This window comes from Ranitomeya variabilis, chromosome 3, assembly GCF_051348905.1.
Source record: "Ranitomeya variabilis isolate aRanVar5 chromosome 3, aRanVar5.hap1, whole genome shotgun sequence".
NCBI classification, from domain to species: domain Eukaryota; kingdom Metazoa; phylum Chordata; class Amphibia; order Anura; family Dendrobatidae; genus Ranitomeya; species Ranitomeya variabilis.
The window spans coordinates 79,932,927-79,952,908 of record NC_135234.1 but is presented as its reverse complement, the minus strand read 5'-3'; the positions used below and the strand labels follow the sequence as shown (position 1 = coordinate 79,952,908).

At 44.7% G+C, this 19,982-nt stretch overlaps 1 protein-coding gene across 3 annotated transcripts in view; it reads left to right on the top strand.

The window, feature by feature from the left end:
• Positions 1–19,982, top strand: part of SPECC1 (sperm antigen with calponin homology and coiled-coil domains 1) — a 543,118-nt gene that overhangs the window by 220,175 nt on the left and 302,961 nt on the right. The window lies entirely within an intron of this gene.

The following is a 19,982-nucleotide window of genomic DNA, read 5'->3' as shown; positions in this document are numbered from 1 at the left end:
GTTTTTTCAGCCTGGTTCTCAAGATTAGGTTCCTCATAGAGCAATCCAAGGGCTAGAAAAAACGCATCTACACTAAGCAATGCAGGATCCCCTGGCGCCAATGCGAAGGCCCAATCTTGAGGGTCACCGCGCAAAAAGGAAATGATAATCTTAACTTGCTGAACGGCATCACCAGAGGAACGAGGTTTCAAAGAAAGAAACAACTTACAATTGTTCCTAAAATTCAGGAACCTAGATCTATCTCCAGAAAACAACTCCGGAATAGGTATTCTAGGCTCTGACATAGGACTGTGAACAACAAAATCCTGAATACTTTGAACCCTAGCAGCAAGATGATCCAGACTGGAAGCCAAGCTCTGGACATCCATGTCAGCAGCTGAACTCAGAGCCACACCAAGATTAAGAGGAGGAGAGAAGCTAGCCACAGCAGCTAGACACACGGCAAAAAAAAAAAAAAAACAATTTCTCAAGGCTTCTTTTCTCCTGCTTCTGCCATGCAATTTAACACTTTACTGGCCGGCTGTACTGTTATGATCCTTAATGGCCGAGGATCACGAATAGACCAGCAAGAGAATAAACTAAGGACAAGCTCTAGGGAGATGGTAACTGGACTGATCGCAAATCTGAACCTATCCAACACAAATAGAGGTAGCCGGTGAACGTGCCTAAAAAATTCCTAGACGTCTCGAGCCAGCCTGAGGAACTAGCTACCCCTAAAGAGAAAGAAAGACCTCGCTTGCCTCCAGAGAAATAATCCCCAAAGATATAGTATCCCCCAACAAATATCAACGGTGAAGTAAGAAGAAGGCACATACGTAGGGATGAAATCAGATTCAGCAAAAGAGGCCCACTAGTACTAGAAAGCAGAAAATAGAGCAGGGGTCTATGCGATCAATAAAAAACCCTTACAAAATATCCATCCTGAGATTTCAAGAACCCACGCACCAACTAATGGTGTGTGGGGAGAAACTCAGTCCACTAGAGCATCCAGCAAGCGAGATAATCACATTTTAGCAAGCTGGACAAGAAAACATGATAAACACTGCTGATCAAAAAAATGAGCAAACAAAACTTAGCTTGTCCTGGATGGCCTGGGAGCAAGGTAGTCAGAAGGAATCTGAGTAGCACTGATTACATCGACAGCCGGCAACAAGTGAAAGCAAAACAGAGCTATATAGGAACCTCCCAGAGGATAATGAACCAGCTGATAGCCAGAGACCAGCAGGATAACAAACAAAGCCACCAGGGGGAGCCGAAAGCAAAAGTCACACCATACCACCAGTGACGACTAGTGTTGAGCGATACCGTCCGATACTTGAAAGTATCGGTATCGGAAAGTATCGGCCGATACCGGCAAAGTATCGGATCCAATCCGATACCGATACCCGATACCAATACAAGTCAATGGGACTCAAGTATCGGACGGTATTCCTGATGGTTCCCAGGGTCTGAAGGAGAGGAAACTCTCCTTCAGGCCCTGGGATCCATATAAATGTGTAAAAGAAATAATTAAAATAAAAAATATCGCTATACTCACCTCTCCGACGCAGCCTGGACCTCAGCGAGGGAACCGGCAGCGTTGTTTGTTTAAAATTCGCGGTTTTACTTGGTTACGTGAAGTCCCGGCTTGTGATTGGTCACGGCGCCATGTTGCCGGGACGCGGACCAATCACAGCAAGCCGTGACGAAATTACGTCACGGCTTGCTGTGATTGGTCCGCGTCCCGGCAACATGGCCGCCATTAACCAATCACAAGCCGTGACGTCACGGGAGGCTGGACACGCGCGCTTTTTAAAATGGGCGCGTGTCCAGCCTCCCGTGACGTCCCGGCTTGTGATTGGTTACGCCGCGGTCAACCAATCACAAGCCGGGAGTCTGGACACGCGCGCATTTTAAAATTTTAAAATGGGCGCGTGTCCAGCCTCCCGTGACGTCCCGGCTTGTGATTGGTTGCGCCGCGGTCAACCAATCACAAGCCGGGAGGCTGGACACGCGCGCATTTTAAAATTTTAAAATGCGCGCGTGTCCAGACTCCCGGCTTGTGATTGGTTGACCGCGGCGTAACCAATCACAAGCCGGGACGTCACGGGAGGCTGGACACGCGCCCATTTTAAAAAGCGCGCGTGTCCAGCCTCCCGTGACGTCACGGCTTGTGATTGGTTGCGTCTCCCATGTGACTGCGACGCAACCAATCACAAAGCCGGGACGTAATTTTAAAATCCTTAAGGACCTGAAATTACGTCACGGCTTGCTGTGATTGGTTGCGTCGCCCATGTGACTGCGACGCAACCAATCACAACGCCGGAACGTAATTTTAAAATCCTGAAGGACCTGAAATTACGTCACGGCTTGCTGTGATTGGTTGCGTCCCGGTCACATGGGCGGCACGCAACCAATCACAAGCCGGGACTCACGTAAAGGAAAGAAAAGCGCGAATTTTAAACAAAGAACGCTGCCGCTTCCCTCGGTAAGGTGCAGGCTGCGTCGGAGAGGTGAGTATAGCAATATTTTTTATTTTAATTCTCTCTTTTACACATTTTTACATTAATGTTGTTTCGATACCGATACCCGATATCACAAAAATATCGGATCTCGGTATCGGAATTCCGATACAGCAAGTATCGGCCGATACCCGATACTTGCAGTATCGGAATGCTCAACACTAGTGACGACAAGAGGGAGCCTGAAAACAGAGTTCACAACAGTAACCCCAACGGAACCCTGAGATCATGATTGTGTGGTCCTGATGGTTGCCATGGCAGTTCACAGCCAAATAATTAATACCGTATTTTTCGGACTATAAGACACACCGTACCATAAGACGCACCCAAAATTTGGGGTGAAAATTGCAGAAAAAAAGATTTTTTATAAGATGGGGGTCTGTCTTATTGTCCGAATTTAAGATCTCTTACTTGAGGGCAGGCAGTGGCAGAGCAGTGTCACAGGAGGCATGGTGTCAGCTGAGGTGCGGTGATGCTGAGGCGCGGTGGGCGGTACGGCGTGCACCTAAGCAGGGTCCCTTCCTGCTTAGGTGGGCGACGCCATGGCCTGGTGTCCATGGGGAGGCTGTGGCAGCGGCAGATGTGCGGTCACTTCCTCAGGTGGTGGCGGCCAGGGTCCCTTCCACATTTGAGGTCACGCTGCAGCGGTATTGAAGGAGAGCAGCAGAGCTGGGTGAGTCACGGTTTTCCCGGTGGCGGCGGCCATCTTCCTGAGGCCGCGCGTGCGCAGATTCAGTACTCTGCTTCCCAGGGCTTCAGGAAAATGGCCACAGGAGGCCACGCGTATGCAGATGGAGATCGCGGCGGCCATTTTCCTGAAGCCGAGATCTCAATCTGTGAACTCGGCTTCAGGAAAATGGCCGCCACGATCTCAATCTGCACACGCGCGGCCTCCCGCGGCCATTTTCCTGAAGCCCCAGGAAGCCGAAAACTCAATCTGCGCACGCGCGGCCTCCGGAAGATGGCCGCCGCCACCGGGAACGCCGTGACTCACCCAGCTCTGCTGCTCTCCTTCAATACCGGGCCGCAGCATCACCTCAAATGTGGAAGGGACCCTGCTCACGCCATACCGCTCACCGCGTGACATCATCCCCGCACCTCTGCTTCCGCCACACTGCCGGTAAGCCTGCATTCCAATTATAAGACGCACCCCCCCATTTTCCTCACAATTTTTTTGGGGAAAAAGTGCGTCTTATAGTCGGAAAAATACGGTAATTATATTTCTATAAATAACTGAGAAGTATATCAACCTAAATGTACCATTAGCATAAAGTATAACGTGTCCAGAAAAAGAATCTCAAAATCACTGGGATATGTTGAAGCTTTACAGAGTTATTGTCTTACAAAATGACACTGGTCAGATTTGAAAAATTTTGCCTCTTTACTAATTAGTTAAGGAGCAGAATAGGGGTACGTGCCCACAATTGGGAACTGCTGTGGATTTGACGCTTTCGTATTTATGCAGCGTCAAACAGCAGCCAGATGTTACAGCGTAGTGGATGGGATTTCAAGAAATATCATGCCCACTATGCATCCTCAGATTCCTGTGGACACAGACATGTGGCGCATCTCTCCAGACCGCAGCATGACAATTTCTCTTCCAGAGACTAGTGAAATTACATGAACACATGTGTATTTACCTGCGTTCAATAGACGGCAGAGAACATACTCTGCGTCCAAAGCGCTGCTAGTTCCAGATCGTGGGCACCTGGCCTAAGGAGATGAGAATGTGAAATTATAATGCTGCTACATTCATGATGCATGGAACTGGACTCTGTTCAATGTAATGCCAATTTGGGTATGTTCACATGTTGCGTTTTTCCTGCAGGCTAAACCTGCTCTCTTGGCAGTGAATAAGCTGCTTACAAAAAGCAGGTTTTACTGCATATTGGCTGCGGGTTTTTTTGCTTCATTTTTCTTGTCTTTTGTTCATGCTGATAAAGTTTAGTGTGCAGCGCCCCAGAGTCCTGGTCGTTGCAGTAATGTCGCTCTTCCACCAGGGAGAGTGATATTACGTCTGATGGTACTAAAGGAGTTCACCTTGCCAGGTATCACAGTCACACACTACACTTCACACTCCAGTCCACCAGGGGGAGCAAAGGTTCTATCTACTAGGCCACTCCTCACACATGGGTAAAACTGGTGGGTTGGATAGGAAGTTAGTCTAGAAGCTACCTGGGTTCGACCCAGAGAGGACCTGTCAGGCAGACAGGGGGAAAAGGAGGAACATCTGAGCTGCAGACAGAGGGTCCCTGTCAGGGGTGGGATCCTGACAGCGGCCAAGCACGAGATAGAACGTTACGGAGCTGCGCCTGCACCCATTGCGGCAGCATCCTAAGAAAGGACATGAAGCGAATTGTATTGTGGAGAGTAAGAAACGAGATCACAGCACAAGGAGATAATACTGGGAGGAGTTCTGCCCCAAGATCGGCAACCTCCTTCTGAGGCGCGTAGCCGGTGGCCGGAACACCAAGGGAGTAATAGGCTCTACGCATTACTTCAGAGACCGGCAGGACAGTCAATTCCAAGTTGGTTGCCCGACCTTAATACCTATGAAGACACGGAGGCAAATTGTGGGAGAGGGGCGTCACTAGGGTCCCTATAAAATAGCTCCAGGCCTGCCCCGTCATACGGGTTGTCCTATCCATACCATCTGGGGGACAGAGAGAGAGAGAACATCAGAAACATCTACAAAAGTTGTGAGGACTATCCCGTGGTGCTCAGCAGGGAGGTACTACAACACACAGGCGCTAGTAAGAAGGCTACTGATTTCCACTTGGATAAGGAGACTCTGGATTTGCCTTCGGACCAGCCAGACTTTGCCAGCCCTGTGATCCGTGCTCTGGACTGTGGACGCTGAAGTCTTCAGTAAAAGGTAAAGAGACTGCAACCTTGTGTCCTCGTTATTCATTGCGCCTTACATCGTCCACCATCACTACCTACACATCTGGGAAGCCCTGGGGACATTCTTCACCTGTGGGAAGGTATACCATCTAGCTGCCACTCCATCACCCCAGCGGACCCCTAGCAGCGTCGGTCACCCTGACTGAATACCACAGGTGGCGTTACGAACACCGTACAAACTTCACCTTTAACTGGACGCCCCTCAAAGGGCCACGGACCGGGTCGGGCCACCGTGACATCCCCCGAACCGCAGGACCCGGTACAGAGTACCCCATTGCCCTACACGTGGGGGCGATCCAAGTGCCCCCCAAAAAATCATGATGCAAATGCCTTAGGTTTTTGAACCAAACATGCAGCAAAACCTCATACCCTTTTTTTTTGTTGTTGGAGGGTTTTGCCCTTATTAATTGCTTTCTATCGGTGAAAAATGCTGCAAAAATGCTGAAAGCAGAGATGTGCTGCAGTTTGCAAAAATGCAGTTTATCAAATCAATCAGGAAAAAGTGTGGCAACAGATTTCTGAAATCTCACAGCTTAAAATTTGCATTAAAAAGCAGCAAAAAACACAATGTGTGAACATAGCCTTAGTATTGCTTCATGCTTCTAGGAGAGAATTTCTCTGTAATGAAGCAGCATGAAGTCATTATAAATTGCCTATAGCCCTGTAGTTTGGAGCTGTACAAGGTCCGACACATGCATAATCCCTTAGCCATGCATTTATCCACATCCGTGGGGAATGTTTGTGTAAAAAAAAAAATACTTTATATAAAACACAAATAAGTAGTGACATCAAATGGAATTATTATTATTTTTTTTTTCTTCTGACCAGTTACTGGAAATTCATTGAACCAGGATATGAGTTTGGAAATCTCTCCCAGAGGAATTATCCAACAGGAAACCAAAGTGTAAACTAATCCGTATTTACTTGCTGCTATAATAAATGAGAGAGATGAGGTCACATTTGACAATGATTATCCTCCAGTCCTCCAGAGTTCAGTCCCGCAGCACAGACCATATAAACTTATTTTTCCATCTTTATGGTAGTTATCCATTTTGGAGTTGATTCATAATGTATATTGTCAGCGGTGTGACCATACGGATTGTAGTGTAGATACTGAGACACATTTTGTAAAACTGTATGTTAGATATGAAGGCATTTCATATTTCTACATAGAGAAAAGAGAAGAATTATCTGGGTAGAAAGGCAAAATGAGCAATTGTAAGTACACAGTGCTATATAATATGACTAGATGGTGGCCCGATTCTAACGCATCGGGTATTCTAGAATATGTATGTCCACATAGTATATTGCCCAGCCACGTAGTATATTGCCCAGTGACGTAGTATGTTGCCCAGTTACATTGTATATTGCCCAGTGACGTAGTATATTGCCCAGTGACGTAGTATATTGCCCAGTGACGTAGTATACAGCACAGAGCCACGTAGTATATTGCACAGCCCATGTAGTATATTGCCCAGGCATGTATGACACAGGTTAAAAAAATAAAAAATAAACATATACTCACCTTCCGCAGGCGCGTTGTAACTCTGTCACCTGTGTGGGGTGCAGGCGGCAGCTTCCGGTCCCAGGGTGTGATGACCTCGTGGTCACATGACCGTGACGTCATGGCAGGTCCTTCTGCCAGACCATCCTTGCCACCGAACGTTCCGCTTGCATCGCGAGGAGCGGGAAAGGCGGCGTAGGTGAGTATATAATCATTTTTTATTTTTTTATTATTTTTGACATTAGATGTTTTTACTATTGACGCTGCATAGGCTGCGTCAATAGTAAAAAACTTGGTCACACAGGGTTAATAGCAGCGGTAACGGAGTGCGTTACCCGCGGCATAACGCGGTCGGTTACCGCCGGCATTAACCCTGTGTGAGCGGTGACCGGAGGGGTGTATGCGGGCGCTGGGCAGTGAGTGCGGGGAGTAAGGAGCGGCCATTTTCTTCCGGACTGTGCGCGTTGCTGATTGGTCGTGGGCGTTTTGCCACGACCAATCAGGGACTTGGATTCCATGACAGACAGAGGCCGAGACCAATGAATATCCGCGACAGACAGACAGAAAGATGAAAGTGACCCTTAGACAATTATATAGTAGATGACTGCAATATATTAAGAGCATAATGGCTTTGATGGGAGGAGGAGCGCTTCCTTAATGGGGTTGTCCACTACTTGGCATCCCCTTCTTAATCTACATGTTTGGCCCCGATTTAAAATAAAAAAAAACCATACTCGCCTCAGCTGTGTCAGCATTCGCAGTCCCGGGGTTTGCGTGTGGTTGTTGTGACATGTGACCCCAGCTCCCAATCAGCGCCGGTGTCATTGTCTCCGCCTTTGGGCAAATTGAACATTAAGGGGAAGTCTGGGCTGCAGCTGATCTCTGACTTACCTTTCATGTTCAATTTGACTGGAGGCTGGGACTTTGATGCCAGTGCTAATTGGGTGCCAGGGTTATGTGTCACAGCAATGGCACAGGAGCCCTGTGGAACTCCTTGTAGAGGCAGTCATGTGCATGTAGGAAATTGGGGGATAGTGTTACTTGTGCTAACAATTGTTGAGGTCCCAGCAGTCAAACCCCACTAATCTCTAGCATTTGATACCTACAGTGACACGTGGATAAGTGAATAATGTAATGCAGTGACGTAGGGTGGGGGGTTTATCTTGTAGACTTAATAGAAGAAAAAGTGTTTTTAAATTTTGTCAACTTCTTTTTTAATTAAAGAGACCTTAACCCCTTAACCCCGGAGCTTTTTTTGGTTTAGCATTTTCGTTTTTCGCTCCCCTTCTTCCCAGACATACATTTATTTTTCCGTCAATATGGCTGTGTGAGGGCTTGTTTTTTTTGTGGTACGAATTGTACTTTTCAATGATTTTACCATGTCGTGTACTAGAAAACGGGAAAAAAAATTCCAAGTGCGGTGAAATTGCACAAAAAGTACAATCCCACACTTGTTTTTTGTTTGGCTTTTTTACTAGGTTCAATAAATGCTAAAACTAACCTGCCGTTATGATTCTCCAGGCCTTTACAACTTCATAGACACCAAACATATCTAGGTTCTTTTTTATCTAAGTGGTGAAAAAAAATTCCAAACTTTGTTAAAAAAAAATAAATAAATAAAAATTGCGCCATTTTCCTATATTCGTAGCATCTCCATTTTTTCGTGATCTCGGGTTGGCTGAGGGCTTATTTTTTGCATGCTGAGCTGACGTTTTTAATGATACCAGATATGATGCAGATCTTTTCATCGCCCGTTATTGCATTTTAGTGCAATGTTGCGGTGACCCAAAAAAATTAATTCTGGTATTTTGACTTTTTTTTCTCACTATGCCGTTGAGCAATCAGGTTAATCCTTTTTTTTATTGATAGATCGGGCGATTCTGAACACGGCGATACCAAATATGTGTATATTTGTGTTTTTTTTTTTCTTATTGTTTTATTTTGAATTAGGGGTGATTTGAACTTTTATATTTCTTACTTTTTTTATATTTTTCAGGTTTTTTTTTCTACTTTTGGCACGCTTCAATAGACTAGAAGCTGCCACAACCCGATCGGCTCTGCTACATAGAGGCGATGATCAGATCGCTTCTATATAGCAGAATTACTCACTTGCTATGAGCACAGACCACTAGGTGGCGCTCACAGCAAGCTGGCACTGACAAACATAGAGGTCTCCAGGAGACCTTTGGTTGTCATGTCAACACATCGGTGACCCGCGATCACGTGACGCGGGTCACCGGTGGGCAGATTTCCGGCGTGATTGGTGGAAGCGCTTGTTAAATGTTGCTGTCAGTGGCATTTAGCGGGTAAATAGCCACGGGTGGATAGCGATTCCACCCCTGGCTATTCCGGGCACATGTATCTGTTCAAAACAGCTGATATGTGCCGGGAAAGATGAGGGCTCACCGTCAGAGCCCACATCAAAGTGAGGGAGTCCAACATCAGCGTAAATGTATGCCCAATGTCGGAAAGGGGTTAATCTAAGGCCTCTTTCACACATCTGCAGCATCATTGACCAGTGGTGGCATCATTGACCAGTGGTGCCATCATCGTGGTGACATCAACCTATCAACCCCACAAATATACTATTGCTACAGGGCAAGTAGGAAGACTCGGGCAAAGCAACAGAATTGTTGCATCTAATAGATGTGCCTTTTCTGGGCAGCTGAGGGGGGCAATATCCATGGCCCCTTACCAGCCTGACAATACCAGACTCCGGCTGTCAGCTTTAGCAAGGCTGGTTGTCAGCTATCAGTTTTGCCCGGCTGGTTATAGAAAATACAGTGGAACCGACACCATTTAAAAAAAAAATGTATTTATTTATAGTTCAGCCGGCATGTGATGAATACTCCCATCAGCCGCCACCTGCTTTCACTGTTATTAATGGCAGCAGGTATAGCCTGATGTGAATAATAGTCCCATCAGCCGTCGCCTGCTGTCATTCTTCTCACTTGAATACAACTCTCAGAGAAGGGGAGAATGATGAGAGCTGTCTTCAGCACTCGGCGCCGAGGAACAGCGCTAACCATGCGCTTCTTCCCTGGTGCCTGTCTGTATGGTGCTGTTGCCACATGTGTGCTGCAACTATGACACACGGACACTGACATCTCCGATACTGTTTTTTTTCCGGTACCGGAAGTATCAGGACATGTGAAACCGGACTAAAATGGTTTCACTCGATTTTATAATTAATGAACATTCCAGATACTTATATTAGTGATTAATTAACCCCTTCCCGACATGCGCCGTACTAGTACTGCGCTGCCGGCACTGCATTAGTGCCAGCCGCAGTACTAGTACGGCGCCCCGATCACCGCGGTCTCACGCTGAGCGCCGCAGTGATCGGGTGCGGGTGTCAACTGTATATGACAGCTGACACCCCGCAGCAATGCCCACGATCGGCGCTATCGCCGATCGCGGGCATTTAACCCCTCTGATGCCGCTGTCAATAGTGACAGCGGCATAGAGGGGGATCGCGCAGGGACGGGGGCTCCCTGCGCTCTCCCACCAGGGCAGCGCGATGAGATCGCGCTGCTCCGGTGACCTGGAAGGAGTCCCCGGATCCAAGATGGCCGCGGGACTCCTTCCGGGTCATGAGATGACCCTGCTTGCCGGCGTCTGCTGAGAATTCCTCATAGCAGGCGCCGGCAAGCCTCTGCAATGTGCCTGTCAGATCGGTGATCTGACAGAGTGCTGTGCACACTGTCAGATCACCGATCTGTGATGTCCCCCCCTGGGACAAAGTAAAAAAGTAAAAAAATAAATTTCCACATGTGTAAAAAAAAAAAATAAAAAAAAATTTCCTAAATAAAGAAAAAAAAATAAATATTCCCATAAATACATTTCTTTATCTAAATAAAAAAAATCACACAATAAAAGTACACATATTTGGTATCGCCGCGTCCGTAACGACCCCACCTATAAAACTATATCACTAGTTAACCCCTTCAGTGAACACCGTAAAAAAAAAAAAAAAACGAGGCAAAAAACAACGCTTTATTCTCATACCGCCAAACAAAAAGTGGAATAACACGCGATCAAATAGACGCATATAAATAACCATGGTACCGCTGAAAACATAATCTTGTCCCGCAAAAAAAAAGCTGCCATACAGCATCATCAGCAGAAAAATAAAAAAGTTATAGCTCTCAGAATAAAGCGATGCAAAAACAATTATTTTTTTATATAAAATAGTTTTTATTGTGTAAAAGCGCCAAAACATAAAAAAATTACATAAATGAGGTATCGCTGTAATCGTACTGACCCGAAGAATAAAACTGCTTTATCCTTTTTACCAAACGCGGAACGCTATAAACGCCCCCCCCTAAAAGAATTTCAGGAATTGCTGGTTTTTGTTCATTCCGCCTCCCAAAAATCAGAATAAAAAGCGATCAAAAAATGTCATGTGCCCGAAAATGGTACCAATAAAAACGTCAACTCGTCCCGCAAAAAACAAGATCTCACATGACTCTGTGGACCAAAATATGGAAAAATTATAGCTCTCAAAATGTTGTGATGCAAAAACTATTTTTTGCAATAAAAAGCGTCTTTTAGTGTGTGATGGCTGCCAACCATAAAAATCTGCTAAAAAACGCTATAAAAGTAAATCAAATCCCCCTTCATCACCCCCTTAGTTAGGGAAAAATAATAAAATTTTAAAAAATATATTTATTTCCATTTTCCTGTTAGGCTACTTTCACACTAGCGTCGGTACGGGGCCGTCGCGCTGCGTCGGCCCGACATACCGGCGCATACTGTGCAAGCGCCGCACAACGGGGGCAGCGGATGCTGTTTTTCCACGCATCCGCTGCCCCATTGTGAGGTGCGGGGAGGTGGGGGCGGAGTTCCAGCCGCGCATGCGCGGTCGGAAATGGTGGACCGTCGGCACAAAAAAAGTTACATGTAACGTTTTTTTGCTGCCGGCGGTCCGCCACAACACGACGCAACCGTCGCACGACGCTTGCGACGTGTGTCAATACGTTGCAAAGCGTCGCTAATGTTAGTCTATGGGGAAAAAACGCATCCTGCAGATCACTTTGCAGGATGCGTTTTTTCACCAAAACGACGCATTGCGATGTATGCAAAAAAACGCTAGTGTGAAAGTAGCGCTAGGGTTAGGACTAGGGTTAGGGCTAGGGTTGGGGTTAGGGCTAGGGTTAGGGCTGGGGTTAGGGTTGGGGTTAGGGTTTCAGTTAGAATTGGGGAGTTTTCACTGTTTAGGCACATCAGGGGCTCTCCAAACGCGACATGGCGTCCGATCTCAATTCCAGACAATTCTGCTTTGAAAAACTAAAACAGTGCTCCTTCGCTTCCGAGTTCTCCTGTGCGCCCAAACAGTGGTTCCCCCCAACATATGGGGTATCAGCGTTCTCAGGACAAGTTGGACAACAACTTTTGGGGTCCAATTTGTCCTGTTACCCTTGGGAAAATAAAAACGTGGGGGCTAAAATATAATTTTCGTGGAAAAAAAATGTTTTTTATTTTCGCAGCTCTGCGAGATAAACTGTAGTGAAACACTTGTTGGTTCAAAGTTCTCACAACACATCTAGATAAGTTCCCTGGGGGGTCTAGTTTCCAATATGGGGTCACTTGTGGGGGGTTTCTACTGTTTGGGTACATCAGGGGCTTTGCAAATGCAACAAGACACCTGCAGACCAATCCGTCTAAGTCTGCAATTCAAACGGCGCTCCTTCCCTTCCGAGCTCTGCCGTGCGCCCAAACAGTGGTTCCCCCCCATATATGGGGTATCAGCGTACTCAGGACAAATTGGACAACAACTTTTGTTGTCCAATTTCTCCTGTTACCCTTGGGAAAATAAAAACGTGGGGGCTAAAATATCATTTTCGTGGAAAAAAAAAAAATGTTTATTTTCGCGGCTCTGCGTGATAAACTGTAGTGAAACACTAGTTGGTTCAAAGTTCTCACAACACATCTAGATAAGTTCCTCGAGGGGTCTAGTTTCCAATATGGGGTCACTTGTGGGGGGTTTCTACTGTTTAGGTACATCAGGGGCTCTGCAAATGCAACATGACACCTGCAGACCAATCCATCTAAGTCTGCATTTCAAACGGCGCTCCTTCCCTTCCGAGCTCTGCCGTGCGCCCAAACAGTGGTTCCCCCCAATGTATGGGGTATCAGCGTACTCAGGACAAATTGGATAATAACTTTTGTGGTCCAATTTCTCCTGTTACCCTTGGGAAAAAAAATTGTGGGCTAAAACATCATTTTGTGGAAAGAAAAAATGATTTTTTTAATTTTCACAGCGCTACATTCTAAACTTTACTGAAACAATTGGGGGTTAAAAGTGCTCACCACACATCTAGATAAGTTCCTTAGGGGGTCTTCTTTCCAAGATGGTGTCACTTGTGGGGGTTTCCACTGTTTAGGCACGTCAGGGGCTCTCCAAACACGACATGGGTTCTGATCTCAATTCCAGACAATTTTGCATTGAAAAGTCAAATGGCGCTCCTTCCCTTCTGAGCTCTGCCATGCGCCCAAACAGTGGTTTATCCCCATATATGAAGTATCAGCGTACTCAGGACAAATTGCACAACAACTTTTGGGGTCCAATTTATCCTGTTACCCTTGGGAAAATAAAAAATTGGGGGCAAAAAGATCATTTTTTGTGAAAATTAATATGAATTTTTTTTTACGGCTCTACATTATAAACTTCTGTGAAGCACTTGGAGGTTCAAAGTGCTCACCACACATCTAGATTAGTTCCTTAGAGGGTCTACTTTCCAAAATTGTGTCACTTGTGGGGGTTTCCACTGTTTAGGCACGTCAGGGGCTCTCCAAACACGACATGGGTTCCAATCTCAATTCCAGCCAATTTTGCATTGAAAAGTCAAATGGCGCTCCTTCCCTTCCGAGCTCTGCCATGCGCCCAAACAGTGGTTTATCCCCATATATGAAATATCAGCGTACTCAGGACAAATTGCACAACAACTTTTGGGGTCCAATTTATCCTGTTACCCTTGGGAAAATAAAAAATTTTGGGCAAAAAGATCATTTTTTGTGAAAATTAATATGAATTTTTTTTTACGGCTCTACATTATAAACTTCTGTGAAGCACTTGGAGGTTCAAAGTGCTCACCACACATCTAGATTAGTTCCTTAGAGGGTCTACTTTCCAAAATGGTGTCACTTGTGGGGGTTTCCACTGTTTAGGCACGTCAGGGGCTCTCCAATTGCGACATGGGTTCCGATCTCAATTCCAGCAAATCTTGCATTGAAAAGTCAAATGGCGCTCCTTCCCTTCCGAGCTCTGCCATGTGCCCAATCAATGGTTTACCCCAACATGTGGGGTATCGGCGTACTCAGGACAAATTGTACAACGACTTTTTTGGTCCAATTTCTCCTGTTACCCTTGGTAAAATAAAACAAATTGGATCTGAAGTAAAAATGTGAAAAAAAAGTTGAATTTTCAATTTTTTTTAAACATTCCAAAAATTCCTGTGAAGCACCTGAAGGGTTAATAAACTTTTTGAATATGGTTTTGAGTACCTTCTGTGGTGCAGTTTTTAGAATGGTGTCACTTTTGGGCATTTTCTGTCATATAGACCCCTCAAAGTCACTTCAAGTGTGAGGTGGTCCGTAAAAAAAATGGTTTTGCAAATTTTGTTGCAAAAATGAGAAATCACTGGTCAACTTTTAACCCTTATAACTCCCTAACAAAAAAAAAAATATGTTTCCAAAATTGTGCTGATGTAAAGCAGGCATGTGGGGAATGTTGTTTATTAACTATATTATGAGATATAACTCTCTAATTTAAGGGCATAAAAACTAAAAGTTTGAAAATTGCTAAATTTTCATAATTTTCGACAAATTTTTGTTTTTTTCACAAATAAATGCAAGTCATATCGAAGAAGTTTTACCACTATCATGAAGTACAATATGTCACGAGAAAACAATGTCAGAATCACCAGGATCCGTTGAAGCGTTTTAGAGTTATGATCTCATAAAGTGACAGTGGTCAGAATTCTAAAAATTGGCCGTGTCACAGGTGAAAACAGGCTTTGGGGTGAAGGGGTTAAAAATGGTGACACATTCTCCCCCCCCCCCCCCCCAATTTTTTTTTTTTTTTTTTTTGCAAGCATCTGCTCTTCTTTTTCACCACTAAAATAAGAAAAACTGAACATTTTAGATGTCGTCTTAAACATATTGATGAGAAGAATCATATTGCAAGGTTATTTTTACCACAAAATATACACCGTAAAAACAATTCCCAAATCGCAATGTCAGCATTGCATTTTTTCACAATTTCACCACACTAGGAATTTTTTCCCTTTTCGAGTACACTATGTGGTAGAATGAATGTTGTCATTCAAAAGTACAACTGGTCCTGCAAAAAACAAGCCCTGATGTGTCAATGTGGACAGAGAAATAAGAGTTATGACTTTGGGAAGAAGGGGAGGAAAGAGTGGAAACTCAAAAAAACAGAAATTGGTTGTCGCATGAAGGGGTTAAATACAGGGGCAGATATATCATTGCTGTAACCTGTGTGGCCCCACAGGGGCCACGAGGTACGGGAGCCACGTCGACCTCTAAAGCCGGTAGACTTGTGCATTATGATGAGCTGTTGGACTGTAAAGGGCCCATATATTGTTCTCGCACAGGGGCCTCTTCTGACTATGGAAGACAGTGTTTAAATCTACATCCAGATGGTCAGGATCCCTTCATCAAAAGCTTTTAATTTGTAGATAAATTCGTGGAAAAGCTAAAGTTTCACATTTGTCTCAATGGGATCTGTGCTTGGTGGAACCTTGCCACTCTCATCACCATTTCAGCCATGGGACAAGCTGACATTGTTTGAGTCCCCGGGCACTAAGGTTCATGGACCCCTACAACTGTATAACGAGATGTCTCAAAGGGAATGATTTTGGATAATTTTCTGCAGAAGAAGGCATTATATCTTCCAATTATTTGTTTAGAAACAGTAAGATCATGAATTGAAAATGAATTTTGTTTTACGTAAAATTACAAAATTCAAATGTATCATGACAGTGTCACGTCCAACAAGCCCAACCTAATACAGTACTAAATATTTTTCCATATCCTATAAGTATTAGGTTTATAATAGCCAAAAAAATTCCTCATAAAAAGCCAAAATTCTACTATTCAAGTGTTGCAAAAATATGTCCTACAGAGCTCAAATACAACAACAAAATACAGTTGTTACAGGGATCATTTCAGCACATTTTAAATGTGGAATCCTTGCCATGTCTGTATAGGAACTCATCCCTCATTTAAAATTATACCATTTTTGTAGAGATCCAATGTGTCAGTCATGAGAAATCTAGCAGAGAAGACATACAAATCAGTCTGGAAGTGCACTGGGACGTGTCAATGCACTTAGAAGTCACCCAAGTGCACTGACACCCCCAGTGCACTTACATTATGATTTGCTTATTTCTTTTATACTAGATTTCTCATGACTGGCAAAACGGATCTATACTAAAAAGGTATAATTTTTACTGGGAGACCAGTTTCCACACAGCCATTCCACTGCTTCCCCATGGAAGAATGTGCTGACAAATTCCCTTTGACTTTGGTTGATATTATTAACTTTTTTGGCTGAATAGGGAATGTGTCTGATCCTACAGAAAACGGGAGAGAATCATTTGCACGGTTGTGATGGATTTGGACTATTTGCACTTTGAGTTTTTTAAGGAGTTTTTGGGGGAGAAACTGACCGGAAACTCCAAATCATCTTGCAATTCTCAAAACTTCTTAAAATCTCTACAATTTGCACTCAGCGCCTATGCACATACAGTCTTTTTTAGGCAAATTCCGTCTGGAATCAGCCTGATAAAGCACTACAAAAAATGATCATAATGTGATGTAAAAACAATATTGCTGTTCATGTGTTCGGTATTTTTGTAACCGCTTCAGAAACCCTGGAGCACTGGAAGAAGTAACACGTTCATTCTTTTAATGAAGACGTAAGGGAAAAGACGTTCATGGTGGAGCCATCGCGAAATTACAAAACCATATGAAATCCACCCACGACTGCATCAATAAAGTTTTGTTGAAGCCAAATATCAGGAAGTATTAAAAGCAACGCAGCTTTATTTAAAACATGACACCAAAAAGAGACATAAAACACAGCATGAAAACATGATAAAAACTCATGTTAAACACACACAAAAACGCAATGGAAAAATGCAAGTGACCAAATTTATTTAATAGGTGTAGAAATGGTCTGCAACCTATGGCTTGTTTGTGGCAGTTTGGAAACTATTGTTGTACATATATAAGCTATCAGGCAGCCCTAGAATTTCATTAAACTAGATCTGTTTCATTTAATATACATTTTGGTATAAAAGAATGATTCTAATTCAGTACAATTTCTTAATTCTAACATGCAGATATACCAAAGGAGAATTTGTAATCTTTTTATCCTTTTTTTTGACCGTTTTTACATGCACTTTTATAAAACCGAAAACAGAAATAACATGATACATTCAGAAAAGTGATAGGTTGTACGACCAGTGTGAGCGGCATATTATATTGGGACAAAACTTCAAATGAGGATACTATATTAAATGATTAGTCAGGGCAGCATGGTGGCTCAGTGGTTAGCATTGCAGCATTGATGCCCCAGTCTCAAATCCTACCAATAACCACATCTGCAAGGAGTTTGTATGTTCTCCCATTGTTTGTGTGGGTTTCCTCCGGGTTCTCCGGTTTCCTCCCACACTCCAAAGACATACTGATAGGGAATCTAGATTATGAGCCCCAATGGAGCCAGTAATAAAAAAATATCTGTAAATCCCTCTGGAATTACTGGCACTATGTAAGCAAGTAAAATAAATAAATATTAGACAGCATAAGAAAGTAACTTCTCTGAATCCAGATGTGTCACAATAAGGGTAGGCAAATCGAAAAAGTGAAGACTTTTCGATCAAGTGACCTTCATCAGTATACAAGGTGGCAAAAGGCAGAACATACAGTATATGTTAACGCTGTGGCTGAGTAGTGAGCGCTCCATGCCATTGCACGTTCTGCCTTTTGCAATGTGATATAATGATGAAGGTCATTGATCGAAAAGTCTTCACTTTTTCGATTGCCTGCACTATAATTAAATATATTCAAAATATTCTCTGATTTACTACGAGTGCCAAGTTTTTTTTCTTCACCACTTTACAAGGATCCTACTTTTTCACCATATGTAGAAGTGCCGTGGTACCACTTTACCAGCCTAAAAGATGTCTCAGAAACAACATCTTAGTTTCACAATGATGTTTGTCATTGTTCTTTACCGAAATCTGGCCCTCCCAGGAGCGTCTAATTAAACAGATGATCCTTGCCCGAGTGGCGGCACCTGTTCTTTATAAAATAGTCGGATAGGCCTTCAGCATTTAGACTGATACATGGACGTGGATCGCCCCGTCAGGGCAGCGGGGTACTCGGTACCGGGTCCTTCGGTTCACAGGGGGATGTCACAGTGGCTGACCCGGTCCGTGGCCCTGGGACGTCCGTGTAAAAGGGAAAGGTCTTTAAAGGGGAAATGTTTGTGACGCCACCTGTGGTATTCGGTCAGGGTGACCAACGCTGCTTTAAGGGGTCCGCTGGGGTGATGTTATGGCAGCTAGATGGTATACCTTCCCACAGGTGAAGTGTATCCCCAGGGCTTCCCGGTGTGTAGATGGTGGATGGTGAGAGGCGCAGTGAAGAACGAGGACACCAGGTTGCAGTCTCTTTACCTTTTACTGAAAACTTCAGCATCCACAGTCCAGGGCACCAGACCACAGGGCAGGCAGAGTCCGGCCGGTTTGGAGGCAAGTCCAGAGTCTTCACATAAGGTCCTCACAGATGTAATGTCCCGCTCTCTGTCCCCCATATAGGATAGGACAAACCCGTATGACTGGTGGCTTAAGGTGGTTTATAGGGACTCTATCATGCCCCAGCCTCTAAGGGGTGCCACCGTGCCTCCTGGGTGTAGGGCAGACAGGTAACGTGAAATTAGCTGTCCTGCCGGTCTCTGGAGCAAGGCATAAAGGTCGTTACTCCCTCGGTGTTCCGGCTACTGGGATTCTGCGCCTCAGAAGGAGGCAGCCTATGTAGGGCTGGTCCCCTTCTGGTATCCACTCCTTTGCTACGACTTCCTTGCACGCTTGCTGCAATACAGTTCTGCCTTCAATGTCTCTTTCTATGAGCTGCAGCTCTGAGGGCATGCACAGCTCCGTGTCCTTCTCCTTCGTTCTCTGACAGGATCTCACCCCTGCCAGGGACCAACTCACTGAGCGGAGCGCAGCCAGCAACTCCCTCACTTTCCCTACAGGCAACCAGTTTTACCAATGTGGGGAGTGACCTAATAAATAGGAGCAAGAGCTGCCCCTGGTGACCTGGAATGTGAAATGTGTTGCATGTTTGTGATACCTGGATGCAGTTATCCTTCTTTGCCTCCAAACATAGCATCACTCTCCCTGAGAGGAAAGCAATACCACTGCGACGACCAGGACCCTGGGGTGCCGCAGACGTATCGAGGGTATGAATGATTAGAATCTCATTGTCTTCAATGAGAAATCCAAGTTGCCAGTCACACGGCTGTGGATTTTTTAGCTGCAGATTAAAATAAAACACTCAATAAGGCTGCTTTCACACATCAGTTTTTTGCCATCAGTCACAATCCGTCGAATTGTCGAATTGTGAAAAAAACGGATCTATCGCAGATTGTGAAAAACTGAGGCGACGGATCCGTTTTTTTTGCCGGATCAGACTAGTTGATCCAGCTAATTAGAGCCTAAAAAAATCGGAGCATGCTCATTTACAGAAAAACAGAATCCGTTGTCGGATTCTGGCATTTGACGGATCCGGCGCCATAGGCTTCCATTCTAGCAAATGACGGATCCGTCGCTGTCTGTTTTTTCGACGGACACAAAAAACGTTACTATGTCTGTTTTCTCCGGCCGCCGGATAAACAATTTTCGACGGATGAAACGTGAGGCAATCCGTCGCTAATACAAGTCTATGAGAAAAAAAACGGATACGGTGGCAACTTTTGCCGGATCCGTTTTTTTTCACAATTCGATGGATTGCAACTGATGGCAAAAAAATGATGTATGAAA